The sequence below is a fragment of the Vidua macroura genome, chromosome 1, assembly GCF_024509145.1.
Source record: "Vidua macroura isolate BioBank_ID:100142 chromosome 1, ASM2450914v1, whole genome shotgun sequence".
Lineage (NCBI taxonomy): Eukaryota > Metazoa > Chordata > Aves > Passeriformes > Viduidae > Vidua > Vidua macroura.
The window spans coordinates 76063984-76083226 of record NC_071571.1 but is presented as its reverse complement, the minus strand read 5'-3'; the positions used below and the strand labels follow the sequence as shown (position 1 = coordinate 76083226).

Genomic DNA, 19243 nt, shown 5'->3' with positions numbered 1-19243 from the left:
AATACAAGAAAATTAAGGAAAGCAGAACCACTGGTTTCATGATTTTTTTTTTTTTAATTTAATTTAATATTATTTATATTTCTCCCAAATTGGGGAACATTTCATTTTAAGTCATTATCACTTGTACTCCATCAACTATTGTAAATAGACTAAAGGAAAACCACACAAATTTATTAAGTATTGATTTAACACCCATTATTTAAGTTGTATAAAGCTTAACTTCACATATATAACTTGCAGTCCTCACTGTCTTTATATGAAAAATTATTCAATTATGCTTTGCTGTTCAGTAAAGCAGTGTGGATGATGGCTCATTTGATTTTTTGTCTTCATTTAGCATAATTTCTCTAAACACCTTGGTGGAAAGGTCCTTCCAATCTCATTGATTCCATAATTAACTGAAATAATCTGGCACTCAGATTTATTTTCACCATGAAATATATTTTTTTTAGTAAACTTACTTTTGAGTTCAGCAGAAAAATCAAATAAAGTAGAAGCTCTTATTACAAAAATGAAGTGCAAATGTATTTTTTTAAACCACACCCAAGAAATATCAGAATATTCCACTTTAAGAACTGGTGCATTTTTTTCTTTCTAAAAATAGTTATTTACACACATAATAACAGCATTGATTAGATCTGCAGTAAGATTCAGTCATGTGAAGAGCTTTTGTTAATTTAAGTCTACATTTCAGATAATGAAAAATGTTATATATGTAGCACAGTATAAATATCCCCCTTGCTATGCAGCCATGAAAATATTTCTTTTTTTCATCTATGATGCCCTTGTATTGTCTTCCATAGCATCTGTTTTAAGTATTAGAAGTAAAAATATTTAATTATTATGGTTTTGAATGTGTCTTTCCTTGTCTTTTGTGGTGAAACCAAACATACAGAGTGGACTGGTGGGATAAGCCAAAGTCAAACAGTAAATTTCTATGTTGTGAAAAAGTTTCAAACACTGAATATTTCCCCCCAGACTTGATATATGGGGAACAGACAAAACTCACCAGGCATCTTGGATCAAAGCTTTCATCGTAGAAATTTGAATACTATCATGTTCAGAACTTTGATTTTCTACATGAAAGTATTTAGACCTATTAAACTTTGCTTACACTACACACGTGCATGTAATACAAAGTGAGTATTTTCTTACTGTTTCTTTTCATTCTACAGCAGATATAAAAACCAGGAAACTCCACCAAACATAAAGAGTAGGAACGTAGATGTTATGAAAAATCCTTTGCAAATAAATATTTTTCTTTCTTTTCCTTCTGTTTCTCTTGATGAAGAACTGAAGGATGCAAGCCATTCTCACAACTCTGTTGAGGAATGAATTTTTAAACTGAACTTTAATCCCTCGTGCTTCTCCCCAATGGCCCACAAAAACTGGGACCTTTCACACCTCCAATTAAGCCTTTAACCCTTCTTTTTAAGGGACTCAACAGTATCTTCCAAGCTGTGTTCCATTTTAAAATGTCATCTAGTGTAAGTAGTCCTTGAGTGTTTTCTTCTCCATGTCTTCCTAGAATATAATTTCACTTCAAAAAAATGTTAGCCCTAGGAACTCACTGCTGGTCCATGACCACTCTATGAAATATTTTCATAGCAGAATGATGAAGAGCATGGTAAGAGGCTGCTCTTCATCAGACCTGTGAAAGAAATATAAAATAAAGTCCTGTTTGAGAGGGATCTTTAAATGGGCACATTGCAGTTTTCCCAGATGCCTTCCAAACCCAGGTGTGGTATTGTTAATTCTTGCAAAAGTTTAGAATAGTGTATTGATGCTGCAATGCCTGTTCTTTGACTCAGAAACCAGTAAGCATCTTGGCAAAAATCCATTCTAATACATTATCTCCAGAATAGAGTAACTCCATGCAACCAGTACCCAGCAAGAGTGTCTGGCCAAATTTAACATACAAATGATGCATGGAAATTGTTTTGGAAAGTGATATTTAGCAAAACTATGCCAGGAACTTGTAAATTAATTTAGCAGTCCAAAAAATTATATTCTGGTGCCTTAAAATATTGCCTGGCACTTGAAGCCTGAACAGTGTGGTGAAGAAAACTAAATCAGAAAACTAAGAAAGGCCCTGCACTAAAAAATATGAAACTTTTGGACAAGTATATTTAGATCCAATTTAGCATGTAAAGATCTTTTAACATAGTTATTTGTCTAATACGTAAGGTACTATTATTGTTGATGATTTTCCATTGCCTCTCCTGTAGCTATGTGTGAATCTTAGTAAGGTAATTGGAAAATGGTTTTTATGCCCACAAAATTATTAATATATTACCTCTGCCAAATTCAGACTTCCTACTTGTGTGGTTCTTTTTGTTTGTGTGGTTTGGGGATTTTTTGTTTGTTTGTTTGTTTGTTTCCCCCCACACATATATTGGCCAAAAGTCTGGAAAGGGAATTGAATATAGGACTTTGAGACATCCACATAAAGACTTCTAGGGAGCTGAGAGTTGCACTTCACAGTAACATAAAAGGAATACAAACCTACATAGTTAAAAGAACACTTTAAGCTATAACACTATGTTCTCTAAAAAAAAAAAAAAAAATTAATAATGCCTTTGGTTTGGTAATCCAATTTAAATTATATGTATATACATAAGAGTCCAGAGTTATGGTAGAATAAGTTCAAATTCAGAATAACCTTTCAGGTCTTTTTGAGTGATCAGGAAACACAAAACTATAGATAAAATGAGCAAGTCTTCCAGACATAATTCAAGGGGTGAAAATGTGTAGTATAGTTAAATAACAAAAGAGAATACCTCCCATTTTATTTTTCAGTTCTTAATTCAATCTAGATGTTACTAGAGAAATCCAGGTGACTAAAGACTGCCCAAAGTGCTTCACAGCCCTGTATGACGAATCATTACCCAACTCTGTAATGCGTGAGCAGTTTGTCAATCAGTGCTGCAAATTTTTTTTCATTTTACTCAAGTACTAAAAAAAGTTCTGCAAAATATTTTTCTGCTACTTTTAGCAGAAAGTGTTTCCTATAGTTATTTTAGCTAATGGGCATCTGTGATTCATGTCAGCCAAGCTGAGAAATGGAAAGGCATCTGTTTCATTTAGCAATTTAATCGCACAAAATGATCAGCTGTGAAGATGTGGTTTTGTTTTCATATCTGTCACTGATATTTTGCAAATTCCTGTTTCAGTGAATTTCTTGCTGTTCTTTCACAGAAACACTTCCCTTTTCAGCTGCATTGGTATACATATTTTATGCATATTTTTCCTCACTTTATAGGAAAAAAAATGTCAGTTGGAATTATTTTATATAGCCCTGTTTCATCATACACTAATTGCAATTACCGTGAAAGACATTTTTGCATATCTTCTATCTAAATTGGTTGAACAATTTTTTTAATCCAGAAGGATTTCATATAAATAAAAAAGGAAGATCTTGTTAAACAGAAGATAATATTTACAGAGGGCCACAAAATGGATTGTTATGTGAATATTTAAAAGTGAAACTGAATTACCAATCCAAGATGGAGAAAAAATCAGGTTTTAAGAGACAGATTTACTTTTTCTTCAATTGTGGGAAAAAACACAGAATTAATGCACATGTTACATCCTTCTTTAGAGTAGATGCAACCATAAATAAAATGATCTCATGAAAAGATGCCCAAATCAAATTCAGCTCAATAACTTTTTAGATCTGTAAAAGACCATTGTAAAAATACTTTCAGAAGACTTGAGTTGAACAACATAATAAATCTACTTCAAAAGTTCCAGCACAAGAAATCAGTGTTAATTAACATCCAATGATTCAAATCAAACCTGTCCACTCAGGATTTTCAGATTTCTCTCCATATTCTCCCATGAAATCCATGTAATTCTGAAATCTCCCAAAATGAGTATAAAGTAGGTGGACTTTTTTTTCTAATAGAATACAAAGTGTTAATCTTATTTTCACCAAAAAGCAGCAAGATGCTACTGTGCAAACCAGAGAGAAGATTGGACTAGTCAGATCTATTTTATCATGCAAGCTACTTCTGGAATTCGAAATGATTTATGACAATGAGAGATAAAGACTTTAAGATTTGTCACACATATTTCTATTTGAATTTCTGATTCAGAAGTCTCTCTATGATTTTTCAGTGATTGGTATTCAAATAACTAGACACCAGATATGGGTGTATTAAGAAACTTCCCTCTAGTTAGAAAACTTACTGTAGGCATTAATGCAGTTCAAGTTATTTTTAATCTTAATTTAATATACTATAATGTATAGGACTCTTTCCAATACAGTTTAAAGTTTCTGTAGTCTTTGCAAAATGACAGACTATTTTAATATTAACTTACTAAATGGACTCACTCTCTTACTTTATAGTATTCATTTTTAATTTTATAATGCAGCAATTTTTTTGCTACTTTCTTCGGCAGTGTGTCAATATTTCAATTTAATCTTAGTATCATAGGAACAATAAGACTCCAGTACACACTTGGATTACTCTATGTTTTAGATTTTATACAAATAATCCAGAGTGTCTCCTAAATCTGAGGATAAATTTCAGGGCAAATTGTAACCTATTAGCTTTTTTCTAAGTAATTATATTAGCAATGTAAAGCCAAAATACACCATAGAAGCATTTGCCATTTCATTCAGTGTTCTAGTGCACATTTAATATTAGCAACTTGTCTGGATACTTAATTGAACAATAATGATTGTGTCTCTAAACATAATCACAACAGTGGGCAGATTTGACATGAAGTCAGCAGAAAATAATTGATACAGAATTCCCACAATGGAGTTATTTATTTTAAATATCATGAACTGAGCTATTAAATGATGCAGTTGTTTAACATTAGCTGCATTTACTGTTAAAGATTTTTAGACCAGCTCATATCCTGTACGGTGTTCTCAAAGTTGACAGATGTAACAGTCATGGCTTTAAGGCACATTTAACTCACCAAAGAAGTTCACTTATTTAAATTTATCCAAAAGGTAATATTTTAGGCAACTCTTTTCAGTGATTCTGTAATTTGCACTAGGTTTTATTTAGACATGTCGCACATTAAATTTTCAGACTCAGTTATATTGTCAGTTCGCCAGGACTGTGCTATCGTGTATTATTTAAGAGGAGATGGGGAGAAAGGAAAAAAATAGATTTCAAAAAGAATGCTTTGTGAGAGTAGGAAAGATAAGGGATGAGCAAACTAAAGTGGAAGCACAACAAGTAATGTAAAGATGAGGAGTACTCTGAAATTCTTTTGCAGGAAATGGAAATGAAAAACTCCAGTCTGCAATGCAGACTGTTTTCAGCCTGTGTTTGCTTAACTTGATTCATTATCAAAAGGAAAGATAAAAATATTTTCCACCATTTTTATTGATAAATTTCACAGTAGTTCCTTCATGTCCAAAATTTTTGTTTGTTCTTAATAATATTTTTAAATGTAAGACATAAATTAAAATTAATATACTTTTTTTAGCATTTCTTTCCACATCCCTGAGTGAAATACTATCTATCACATAGATAGGATTATAATTTTCATAGCTCCCTACAATTTTCATTACTGATATAATAATGAAGATTCTCAATTTCTAGAAAATAACCATACAACAATCATGTTTTTTCATCACTAGATTTGTATTTTTTTTCTCTTACTGTATATTATTTTTAAGGGAAGAGTCAGGTCTGAAGAAGGTAAATAGTCCTTTCACTGACAAAATATTTTAGGACTTTAGGTGAGAAAGGCTAGATTTTTTTTTTTTTAACACATCATATGAGCAGCAGCAAAAAGTCTTTCATAGATGCACTAAGTCAATATGCCACTACCCAATCTCCCTCCTCAAGCCAAGGTTTTTAGCTTGTTCAGAGAGTTAGAACAAGAAAGTTTCAGCTTCATGAGGTTGTTGTAGCTTCCACTCCAAAAGACACACAGTCACTGAGCTAAGATGAGAGACTAACTGAATTTCATACACCAAAAAGTTCTTGCATAAGCCAATATGTGTATATTGTCTTCCAATTTTCATGTAATAAATAAAATCTGTACATCAGGTGAAGACAGAAAGCAGAGAAGTGCCAGTAGACTTGAAGTGCCCTTACTTCCTGGCACCTCCAATGCATGTCTGGGTATGAGTAAGCAGAAGGGAATTCTTGTGTTAAAGAGAAGAAAAAAGTCCTGACCATGGCAGTTGTTCAGGACCCCATTCATTAAAATGCAGGACTGAACAAAGAAACATTGTTTGTCTCTCCTCCTACTGAAATCGATATGGCACAAGCCTACATTCCTACTTCTACGAGTAGTCTCTGTACACTATCCTGTGGTCTCAGAATGAAAAAATATCTGGTAAGATTTTCCTCAGACTTGGTTGGAGATTTTTTAATATCCATGGTTTTTATGTGCTGTGTTTTTTGCCTGGTTTTTGACTAAAATAAAAATCACTGCTAAATATTGTATAAAGGAATAAGTAGTTTCCAGAACAATCTCTCTATTCCACCAAGAATCAGCCAACAGCCTAGGAAGGTAAATATGCTAAAAAAGCACATACTTTTCTTTCACTGAATTCACAATAGCTTCATGTATTTTAAAACTTAGGGGTTTGTTTGTTTAGTTTGAGGTTTTTCTAAAGGAAAAGTCACCACTTATTCCTATGCTCTCTGCATTAATCACAAAAGAGTGATTGTAAAACTAATTGTAGGTATGGGGTTATTTGTAAACAAAAATTATTTTATTATATATATGCTCAAATATGTTTTCCTAAAGTAGCCTAGTTATTAAAAAAATAACCATTGAAACAGTTAGTTTTTATATATCCTAATGTATAATTTGCACTATACATATAAACTACATTTTTAAAACAAAAGCAGAACACATCTAAAATATTGATGCTTGGTTTATTTTGCCTACTGCTGGAGGCCATTTAAAAACATGTTACACAAGATTGTCTTTGTTTCCGTCTGAAATCATTGTCACATGTCAATTGGTAAGATCTTTGAAGGTTTTCGACCTTTGTGATACATGTTTTTTCTCTTCATGTATACTCTGTATTTATCACAAAGAAATGAGTAATAATGTCTGTCAACCCAGGAAGTGGAAAATGTCAAATTAAGTGGAGACTGTATATCAGAATTAAGGAATAAAAACCATTTTAATAATCTCCAAAACAGTGATGTCCACAATAATAGAGTGTTATTGTTAAATTCAATCCCAAGGAAGGGAAGAGAGAGAAAGGCAGAGCTGATATATTTTTTCATATGTTTCAGAAGACTTCTGATGAGTCTGAATTGATACTATATTTAATCATAGCAATTAAAACAATGAGGGATAAAGATGTCCTGTATCAATCCTGACCTCATTTATATCACAGTGAAATCAGTAGGGCTATATATCCAGGAAAGAAATCTTATAACCCTAAACAGGTAGGTAAGGCATTAAAATGAGGAGCAGTGGTAGAAGAGAGGTGGAATATGCATAAACTCTTAAATGCAACTCATATTTTTATTTTTCCATCAAGTTTGTCTCTTCTTTTAGTAAATTATGAAATCTGTTATTCTAGGGAACACTATTATCAAGAAAAATCCTATGTACATAGCAGTTACTAAATAAAGAAGTTGTAATTTAAATCATTAACAGAAAATTACATTGCAGAAGGATTGTGCCAGTGCTATTACCCTCACAGGACAAAAGTATTTCCTGATGTTCAGAGGAACCTCTTGCTTTTTGGTTTGTGCCCATTGCCTCTGGTCTTGTCACTGGGCATCTTAGAAAAGAGCCTGGCTCTGCTCTCTTTGTACCCTCTCCTCAGGTGTTTGTGTACATTGGAAAGATCTCCTCGAGCCTTCTCTCTGGTGCAAAGAGCTGCTTCTCTCTCAGCCTTTCCTCATATGTGAGATGCTCCAGTGCCATAAGCATTCTTTGCTGTACTCTCTCCAATGTGACCATCTCTTGTGCTGGGATGCCTAGAACTGGATACGGCACTCCAGGCATGGCCTTCCCATTGTTGAGCAGAGAGGAAAGATCTCCTCTCTCGGCCTGCTGTGAATGTGAGGCCACTTCTATCTGTTTCTAGAGATTTTCATCCACTTGTTCTTGGTCAAATGGCATATAGCAAGCACCCATTATAATGTCACCTTTGCTTGTCCTCCCTTTAATCCTAATCCATAAACTCCCCATTGGCTTCTCTCCCACCCCCAAGCAGAGCTTCATGTGCTCTAGCTGCTCTGTCACATAAAGGGCAACTCCCTCTCTTTGTCTTCCCTTCCCATCCTTCCTAAAGCGCCTGTCCCCCTCCATTTCAATGCTTCAGTCAAGCAAGTCATTCCACCAAATATCCATATTCACAACAAAATCAGAGTACTGCAGCTATATGCAGGTCTTTAACTCATAGTGTTTATTACCTGTACCTCATGCTTTACTATACAGGCATTTAAGAGTGAAATCCTAAAATGCTGGGTTCCTGGAGACCATTTGGGGATTTATCCACAATGGTTCCTTGTAGACACCTTGTAGGCACCTCAATTATGTAGGGAATTACAATCACATAATGAAATTTAATGATGAAATTAATGAAATTTACACAGCTAGCTGTACTAGCTGTGTACGCAGCTATAATTACAATTAAAACTTTTTATACCAAAGTAGCATATTTTATTCCACTATCAGAGTGCAACATAGCAAAATAACCAGATTTGGGTGTAAATCTTGGCACAAATCATACAGAGAATTGCATTTATGGTGTATACAAAAAGACAGCATCATCAGCACCAGTGAACTCTATTCCTCAAATACTTTTACTGGGGACAAAAAGACCATCATGATCTTTAGTGATACAAATTAAGAACTGTATTCCATAGTAATTATTCTCCCTTGCAATGTTAATTGCTGGTTTCAAAAAAAGTGTTTTGTGTACTACCTCACTGATAAAAAAATTCTTTCTAACTTATGTGAACTCTGGTAATCAGCTGATAGGCCTAGCCAGTATTTCCATAAAGCTTCTGTGACATTTGCTGACATTTGTAAGACATCAAAAGCACCCTTTACTTAATCTCTGTTTTCCTAATTACAAATAAAGTACACTACATTAGTTATGCTGCTGGTGTTTAATTTTCTTCATGTGGGGTTTTATGTTTTGTCTATAAAACAAAAGAAATCCTTTACATTCTCCTTTTTTCCCTAGAATTAGTTCATTTCCATGAAGCTTTAGCTCTTGCCTTGTGTATTATGTGCTCCTACTTTCTTCTTTTGATAGTAAAAAGAATTCTAAATTATCCCTAGTAAACTTTTTAATTCTCTTTTATGATACACAGACTTTTACATGGCACTTGAAATAGTATTCTGTATTCTTTTAATGACTTTGTTTTCTACAGCATGTCATTATCCTTTCCTAGGAAATACATCAGTATTACTGAAATCTCTTCCATTATTCTTAAATGACAAGCCTTGATTAATCCTATGCAGCTCTTTCCAGTGTCACAGCCATCAGCAGTCCTCTAGCTATTCCATTTATTTTACTCGGCTTTTCGTAGACAACATGCCACTCCTGACACATAGAGAATGGTCTGTCACATAACCTGACCTAACTAAATAGGTAATTAAGCAGTTTCCTTATATTCCAATTGTATTATTTATATAGCAGTCTCATTATCCTTTTTGAATTACCTAAGACATGATGCTGATTGCTACAGGTATTTCTAAGTCCTCTATGGCATCTTCAGTAGCAAAAATGCAGCTGTATTTCTGCATAGTAGTTCTTACAAGTGACAGGTATTTTAAATATATAAGAGGAATGGAGTGTTCTGTAAAAGATTTAAATTTTAAAAAAATATATAAATTAACAAAAGTTATGTTTTTTCTTGTCTCCTCATAGATGTATTTATTTGCTGTATAGGTCTACCCAAGTGGCCTCTCCTGAAACTCATATATTCTACTTGCCTCATTAATTTAACTTTTTACAAGTACCTTCACTTCATTAAAACTTTTCTTAAATTTTAGTAACATGGCTTGGAACACTGCCTTACTCTATCTATCTTTCCTGTTTCCTTTCTCAAAATGGATTTTCATGACATTTCTTTAAATTCCTACTCGTTAAAACAAAATTTAAAAAATAGAACTCTCTTTTTCTTCCCCCATTTACTTCACCTCTTACAGAGTTGCATTAATCAATCTTCCCACTGCCAAAACTTAAAATATCAATGCCATTTTAATAGTTTAGTATTAAGATAGACAATTTCTATCCCAGCTTGTCTAGGTAGTAATAGTTGTTAATTATTATATTCACTCTAAAATAATATTTCTTAAATATTTCTAATTCGTAAAAATACCATTTAAAATGGAATTTATAATCATCAGCATGGATACTCAGCAATTTGAATTTATGCCTACTTCACAACAAATGTCATATATCAAAATGGATATGCAAATGTCATTAGAAGATGGAGTTCTTAATATAGAAAGAAGAAATCTGTGTTACTACTTCATGTAGTCTGCATATCAAGTGTAATTTATTCTATTAATTCCTATATTGTAACATATGTACCTCTAAATTACATATAATTACTGAGAAAACTATTAAAACATTTTAGGAATAAAACCAAGAAAAGCACTTTTGTAACATAAACCAGTTTGTAAACCAAATGGTCGGAAAGAGTAGTTGTATCTTTTCTCAGCTGTTCTTGAGTGTGGAAGAGACAATGTATCCCATATTATCATCTCTAATGCATCATGCAGTCTTCCAAACTTTTCTACAAAGTAGGTTTTTTTTGTGGGTTTCTGTTTGTTTGTCTTCATGCTTGTTTTTGCCACCAGTTTTACCCATATATATTCCAAATTATCATTCCAGCCTCTGTTTCCTGTTGTGTTAATAAATGTCATTTGCTTGAGAATTATTAAGAAAGTACAAACATCCTCAAAAAAACCCAACCAAAAAAAAAAAAAAAAACAAACCCACCAAAAAAAACCTACCAAAAAAACCACCCAGAACCTCAAAAAAAACCCTCAGATTACCAAAACATTGGCAGTGAAGGACAGTATGATTACTCCTAACTTTACAACAAGAGTAAGCTTAATTTGCTTATGTCTTCCCCCTCAGCTGCTTTGAGATACATACTTAGGCAAGTTGAAAGCAAAGGCAGGACTGAAGGAATACAATTTCAGAGGCAGGAAGAGCATATACACTTCTGCCTAAATAAAAATGTCACCAGAAAATTAATTTGGTGTAGGTTTGCATTGTGTGTATGACAATAAATCCAGATAGCATGACTGGACTTTAGACCACAGATCTAGGAAACAGATGAAAGGCACAGCCAATATGAAGAAGAAAAGCTTTTCTACAAGCTTGATAAGGAGAACAGATGATCAGAATTGCTGTTGAGCACCAAGGTTTTCTTCAGCTGTTACATGTTCTTGCAAATATGCAGTCTTTTCCCACTCAAATTTTGCATGCCCAGTCATCTGAGTGCAGGCAGCAATCTTTGCAACTTCTTAATTTTAAAAACTACAATACCATGAATATCCCAGAACTTTATCTTTCTTTGTTCAGCGCATATTTTCCACCTAGCTCTTTGCATAAATCTGTTTATGCATGCCTTTTTAGGTTACCAAGCCTCCTAACTATTCATTAATAATTTTCTAAGCTCTGAAATGTGTTCAAATGTGTAAGGTACCTTTGTACCTGCCTTTCAAGATTTTGGGTAGTTTGTGAATTCAATCTTTGAAACAAAAACAAGACAGCTTCTGTTCTCAGGCTTGAAGAGATTAGGAACTCATCTAGGGTTATATATTTAAAATTACTACAGACCAAAATATTGTAAAATTAAAGGGTAATTTTTTCCCTTAGTGGTCCTGTCCTCCTTTAATGCTCTGAAGTAAATGGCTATTGAAGAAACTCAGGAATCAGAAATAACTGTTTGAGAAAGTAGCACTGATGAGTTGGACAATGATGTTTGTTTACTCCTGCAATCAAATCCTACCTACTCTGTCTTCAGGGACTTCAGATACTTACTGCCTCAAAACAAAAGGTATTAGAAACTTTGGAAGAACTTACCATTACGGTCTTTTTGCTTCAGTTTATTTTAATTATCTCCAAAGACAAAACCACTCAAAAATATAAGGAAAACCTTCTATCAGGAAGACATTTTAAAAGGGTAAACATCAACTTTTAACTTCTTAGAATTCTTTCCCTCATGGGTATTTTGTTGCAAGTCACCAATTTTTCCACAGTATTACTCCCAGATCTTCCTTGCTATCTTTGTATACAGGATATTTAAAAGGTCATCTGCATCTCATTTAACAAAAAAAAAAAAAAAAAAAAAAAAAATCAAGAGAAGAAAAAAAAAAAGCCTCTAAGGAGAATCAGCCTTTGAATTGCTGCTGTAACTATTGGCTATTCACACATTTATAATTTCAAATAAGGTATAGGTCAAACATTTGTAATGCTCTCTTTTATATTATGCTTTTTAATTCCTTGAGTGAATGAATGTACTGTGATGAAGCGGACTCTACTTTTCCTGAGTTGTGGCTTTGAATATAAATAATTTCAGTTTTAGCAGTTCTTTCCCTTTTGGTCTTTCTTTTTGCGACAAGCAGATAAAATTCTAAAACCAAAAGATAAATTGAACTGAAAGGAACTGGAGAGTTCAGATTAAACTATTTCCCAGTTTCTTATACTATTTTGAAGAATGATGTTGTTTTAAGTACAATGCATAATCAGATACAAACTCTAAATGAAAACTACCCAAGAGAGCTATAGGTGTTCTTCATAAAGGCAGCAAAACTGTATCCTATTGGTGATCTTATACCTGCTGGAAGTATGCCCATAATTTAGACTATCTTCCTTCTAAATATTCCTGACAACTGATAGCTGTTATTTCACTTTGTGCTTACACAGATGAGAATTATCTATTTTATAAATTATTTTCAAAATGGCAGACTACTGCTACTGGGATTACTAGAATAAAAATTAAAATCTACCATTTAAAAATAGTTTTCTCAGATACTGTGAAAAGCAGTTTCAGGAAACCTACTTCCATGACTAGCAGAACCGTATTGACTCCTCAGTCTCATTTACCAGCTCTCATCAGATTGATAAATGGCTTGGACTCAAGTATCAATGTGCAAAAGAAACATGTAGAAGTCAAATTATATTGTTCACTCTTGTATCAAAACTAGATAGCTTTCATTAAATTATTTAGGTAAAGCTAGCATGCCAGAATGCACAAAGCATTGGACAATACTCTCAGGCACATGGTGTGATTCTTGGGGTTCTGTGCAGGGCCAGGAGTTGAACTCAATCCTTGTGGGTCCTTTCCAGCCCAGGAGATTCTGTGATTCTATGATTCATACATTCCCAGTGTTTTGCATTTACCATGCTACCTCGAAGCACTCAATACCATTAGAGGTGTAGCTTCCATTCACTTGACAGAAGAGGACGAAAAAATATTCAGCTACTTGTCCCTACTCATATTTGCATTAGTTTATGAGTAGACTGAAACCCTCAGGGAGCGGCAAAACACTCCTCCTGACATATGACAGCAAACAAGAAATACTTTTTAGTGCTTTACCTCAGGAGTTCAACATACCTGTTTTAGTATGCAAAGGCTGTGCTTGAAACAGAAAGCTTTAAAATGCCTCCAAAGAGTAATTTTGTTCAGGAAGAACAATTAAGTTCATTTAATTTTCAATTGATTAATAACTTTGTTTAGCAGAACTTAAAATTTCCATTAATATCTTCCTCTTCTTTGCACCTTCTAAATTCAATTTTAGTTTGTTTTCCTTAGGGGGGGAGGAATAAAACCACCTAATTTTTGTTAAGATTAATTGCAGATTCCAATTAAAGACCATTAAAAGAGTTAAACTTGGTAAATAAAATACTTAAGGTCCTATAGAGGCCAAGGAAATATAAGAACAGATTTTAAATTAGTATTTGCTTGAAAGCTGAGCAAATATAATTTTAGAGATGATATCCCACTTCTTTGACTGTAACTCCTTCAGTTATCATGACCTTTAAAACTATGCAAAGTGTGCCTAAAACTACCCATGGAAGTGAAAAAGGTCCTCTACTATGCTTAGTGTTTAATTTCAAGCTATTGAATATAAGCACATTTACATGTGTCTACCTGAGATATAGATATGTCTACTTAAGCAATTAGTGCCTTACTGGTTTTTTTCTATGTATTTTGCCTTGCTTCTCTTTTTGGAATTGCAAGGAGTTGAAGAGCAGAGGTGCCTGTCTTGAACTATTCAGCCCACAGAAGGGCTTTGCCATGAGATAGGAACAGAATGGAGCAACAGGATGGTGTGAACCGCAGGCCTCACAGAGGTGAGGTCTGATTAGCTCATCCTGGTTAATGCATCCAGGCAAAAATTCTTCCTATGGCAAACTGTGTAAGGAAGCAACTGCTTGTACACATATCACTGGTCAAACAAAGACAGCACCAAGTTATGGGACAGATGGCATCTGTGACCACCTATGAACACCAAGGCCCACCCAAACATCCTTCCATGGATACCCACAACTTGGACTGTAAGAGAAGGCCCCACAGCAGGAACTTGGGATAAGATAAAGGTCATACTATTTTCCCAGTGTTACTTCAGATGCAGGGGGAGGTTAAAAAAAACTGAAGGAGAAGAACACATCACTGATATTGGACACAAAGAATACAGAATGTATGGACTACGAGGAAAGCCAAAGCAGCAACTGTGTTGAATCAGCTCTGATTGGGTAAAAGGTCATTCTGGCAGGGGGACATCATGACCCCACCAACTTAAAAACTCAATGGCTCAAAAAAAAGGAAAGTCTTAAGAGGCAACTGGGAGTGTTCACTTAGGTCTTTCACTTGAAGTGTGGGGCACATGTGAGCAAAAATATCATCAGATAATTTGGACACTGGGAATCGTCCCCTTAAGCAACTGGGTTAAGTATGCCCTCAGTCTGCCCTACTCAAGTGACTTAACCTCTCTTTCCTTCTGAGCAGACAATGCTTTAAAGAAACTTACACACACAGACATCTGTCCAGGGCTGTGAAGCCACAGTCTTTGAACAAATATATCTGGCTTCAAATTCAGGTACACAACAACTGTGGCCCTTTTAGTCATGGCTAAAAGACATGTAGACAAGTCTTGTGGACACTACAAAGCCTTTGCATTCTTCAACAGTTGCCAATTACATTCTGTGTCATCCAGCAAAACCCAGTGTCTTGTACGGGTACATCCAGAACAGTAGGTAACAAACAATTCATTATTTATGAGAATAAAGCCTTAGTATTCAGCCTGGTTATCTCTTTGCCACCAGCACCTTCTGCTGCTGTTTCCTGAAGCAAGAAATCAGAGCCTCCAGCATACACCGAGGTTTCCAAAGGAATAATCCTTTTACAAACAGAAAATATCAACCCTTTGCACACTTAACAATATAGAGTAAGTGATGAATCTAAGCAGTTATAGTCAGAAACTTCCACTAAGCTGAGACTCAATAGACATTGAGAATGAATCTTTCCCAGGCTCACTGAGAATCAATCAGCCTTCAGGACAATCCTACGGGAAGCTTTTGATGTCTCTGATGTTATGGAAAAACAATATTACACTATGACACTGTTGACCTGTTCTTAAATTTTGAGAAGACCACACCCAAAAGCAATCTTTCATATGCTTGAAATGAATTGGTGCCTTAAATAACCCTCTTCAAATTCTATATTTTAAGTCTTGCTGAGAAAGAAATAAATTTCTAAATGTTCTTTTGTCTCAAATGTCAATTCCATCACACTGCACTATCTTCAATAAGGTAAGGTTTTTGAAGATACACATCTGTGAATAACTTGGGCTTTGTTTCCAGTGGAATTATACCAAAACCACCTCACATGGAAACTGTTAAACGACTAGCTGCCCTCTTTCACCTTGACAGGTCATTATTCATTTATTCAGCTTGCAGAATATCTTCCATCCCTTTCCATTCTTTTTTATTAATCTCTGTCATAAGAATCTGCTCTAGATGAAAATTCAAACTTTACAGAAGTTCAGTGCCACAGAGCTGATTACCGTCACCTGAAAGAAAAGGCTTTTTATATCTCTCAGTCAGATCTTCACACCAAATATTAAGCCTGCACATTAGCACTTGCAATTCAAAACCCTACTCTTCAGCCTCTCATAGCAGCAAAGGTCTTCACAAAAGAAAGAACTATGGTAGAAACCATCTTCAGAAATCAAAATGCAGAGATTTTTAAAAGGGTTTGGTAAGTCTTCACCTTACCACAACAATAACATCACTTCATTGGGACCTTTTATTGTAAGTGTCACACCTAATGATGAATCCTTTGAAATCAAAACATGATATTTTGTGCTACCCTCTTCAAACCAGTACTTTTGGTAGCTGCTTCGTCAGAAAGAAAAATACAAGCAACATCTGAGGCTTCACTGCCTTGTGTCTTTCTTACTGTGATGTGGTACATCATCCACAGTGTCAGTAGACCGTTACTGAAACTGTAACTGCTGTTCTTGAAAATGTGTCATGCATACACAGCTTGCTAAGACTTTCCCTCAGAATCATGTCTGGGTTGGGATTCTCAAAGTGAAAGGAAGTGAGGTTGACCTGTTCTGCTCTTTACACCATCAAAGAAAATGACTACACTTACAATCACGTGATAGTGAATACTGTCATGATAATCCTTTCTGGTAACAGTTCTAATAGGAGACACACAAATGTTATATACATTTATTTGCAAATATATGATAAATTATCCCTAGAGATACTAAAAGGCACTGCAGTGTTATTAAGAACTTCAGTCTCTCAAAGTGCAGAAATATTTGTGTCAGTTGATTGTTTATGCAATAAAACTACTGTAATGGAAATTGCTAGAAAAAGTCAATATCTATCTCAGAAAGCTAAGCTGGGAAAATATCTGCAAAACTAAAGAACTGACAAGATCTGTTGAGAAAATAAGAGGGGAAATGAACTTTAATATGAATAAAGAACTTATTTGTAAATTTATGTTTGAATGACCCTGTACTAAGATATTGTTGGTACATAGTAATGCTTCCCTTAGGTGACAACTACTAGAAAATAAAGTTTAGATTTAAAGAATTTTTTTATGGGTATACTCAAAGTAAATTGAAGTTTTTCAGAACAGGTTTGAAAATGCATAATATTTTATAATTTCAGCACTTAATTTGAAAAATAATAAATGGGCCTTGAAACTGTATACTAAGAAAAGAAATAAAAATTATTAATCACTTTCCTTAATATTAATAAAGTTGGTTTTCCAACATGAGGTTTACACTTCTTTTAGAACATTCCTGCATTATTTAGATGAAACTGGGAGGACCACTTTTACTCAGATTTTCTTCTAGTAAGAAATTCTAAATTTCTTCAGATTTTCTTCTATCTTTTGCAAAGATACCTCAAAGACAAATTGTATAATATATATATAAATATATAGAGAGAGATTTGGTTTTCCATCTTCTTTATGACTTCAACCTTTAGTAGAAATACAGCTAGAATCATTATTTGAGGTTCTGTATATACAAAAATCATTTACATAATTTTGATTTCTGGTCTAACGATGATGTGTATTACATGAAGAAAAGGATGACCATCCTCTTTCTTGTGATAATGATAAATACTGATCTAAAGAAACCTGGGAATGTCCATAATCAGTCAATATGTACTCTGTCACCATTTCACACAGATTAAAGAAGGAATGCTTCAGTTGTTATGGGATTATGTATTCCTTTAATTCACTGAACACCATTTCCATAATATTATTGTAGTTGAACATTCTCAGGATGACCCAAACAGTGAATAAATGAGTGCATAAATTGCATTGTGCATTGTAGACACTTTTTTAATATTCATCAGTTATTAAGCTTCCCTGACAGATATTTAGATGCAGGTTAAGAAACAAGAAAAATTGTATCAGCCATGAGATCAGAAACCAAAAGACATAAACCATAAACCCAGATAAATCATCTTTGGAAGTTCTGCTGATTCTTCCACTGGCATTGCACAAAAATTCTCTCTTACTCCTTGACCATGAATCATTGAGTTCTCTTATAGCCCAAAATTTCAAACACCGTCTCCAAACATGCTGCAGAGAAATTAACAGGAAATTTTCTGTCACCCACCTATCAAAATAATTTTGTCTCTGGATAAAATGAGGTAAAAGGAAACATGCAGAAATATTTTGAGTATAGAACTGAGATGGCAGTTGGAAAGGTAAGTGCAAAAACAAGAGAAAGGAGGTAGATACTATAAAATTTATACAGAAAAATTTTCATCAGTAATTCTTTATTTACCTAATCATTTGAGATTTTGGACTGTCAGAATAAAGCATTATCAATTTAACAATCAATTTTTTATTCCACATATAATTATATCTCTTTCCATTAGCTTCCTTTGTATAAAACTCTTCCTGAACAAATACCATGCTATGATACTCTTAATTTTATATGTGTTTTCTACCCTTTTCCCAAACTTGTCAAAAATTACTACTGGGCAATTTTATATACTGTTTAATTTTAAATTTGCTTTTGCAAATTAACAACTCTTGTAAGCAGAACAAACTAGATGAACTGTCTTAACTGCTCATCAAGTTTCTTCTCAGTGCTGTACTCTTAATCCATCATCTTACTTATCTTTACTTTATCACTTCACTTTTGCAAACACTTATTTTCTCTCAGCCAAAGTAGTTCAATGTTTATCAACAGCTTTTCTAATGCAGGTGAGTTAGAAATGTTTAAAAAATGTTTAAAAAATGTTTAAAAAATGTTTACCCTTTCCTCTCTAAAGAGTTTTTCTTCGCTTATTTATGACTGGAAGAAAAAATTTAAATAACACCACTCCCTCTTCATTATTTAAAATCATAAATATTCAAAAATAATACAATAGGAAAAAAGTAATCAGCATGCTTTTGAAGGTTCTTAAATAATATGAAGTTCTGGGTGCCCTGGAAATCTATTTATTTCCTAGGACTGTTGTAAGCAATATACTTTCAATACAGTAGTAAAGTGTTTTGATACAGTAACCCTTCTTATTTTGTCAGCAAGGTCAATTTTCATAAGCTATGAACCTGACCCAGCCTGAGGAACTGGCCTACTTGCTTCAGAACACTTGGGAGTCATGACTTTGCCCTTGAGAACTGGATGAAATAAATATAGGGACTATTTACAAGACTCTCAACATGCTTTGGAAATGGCTTCATTATTTAAATGCTGGTGCTAATATTACAGACTCAAGGCAACAAATAAAAAATGGCTTACTCATTCGTAAGCCTGCACTCTTAAATTTTTACTT

The 19243-nt window shown here is 33.9% G+C and overlaps 1 protein-coding gene across 1 annotated transcript in view; it reads right to left on the bottom strand.

The window, feature by feature from the left end:
• The window catches only part of CDH10 (cadherin 10), a 95409-nt gene that overhangs the window by 34393 nt on the left and 41773 nt on the right, over positions 1-19243 (bottom strand). The window lies entirely within an intron of this gene.